The sequence below is a fragment of the Vombatus ursinus genome, unplaced genomic scaffold (genome assembly GCF_900497805.2).
Source record: "Vombatus ursinus unplaced genomic scaffold, bare-nosed wombat genome assembly UNPS02014804.1, whole genome shotgun sequence".
In the NCBI taxonomy this organism is placed as follows: domain Eukaryota; kingdom Metazoa; phylum Chordata; class Mammalia; order Diprotodontia; family Vombatidae; genus Vombatus; species Vombatus ursinus.
Window position 1 is genome coordinate 1,039,350 of NW_020954582.1, and position 248 is coordinate 1,039,597.

Below are 248 nucleotides of genomic sequence, written 5' to 3' on the forward strand. Positions count from 1 at the left end.
TCTCTCTCTCTCTCCCTCTCTCTCTCTCTCTCTCCCTCTCTCCTTCTTTCTCTCCCTCCTCCCGGGAGCGCGCTATCTCACCAGAAAATCCACACTCAATCTCTCTCCAGAGCTTCCTGGGGCCGGGCTCTCCCTTCCCTGCGCTCCTCCTTCCTCACCTCCCTCCTCTGTTCTCTCTCGTCTCTCCTCCCACCCCTTCTTTCTCCACTCCTCCCTCCCCTCCTCTCCTCCCTCTCCCGCTCCTGGGT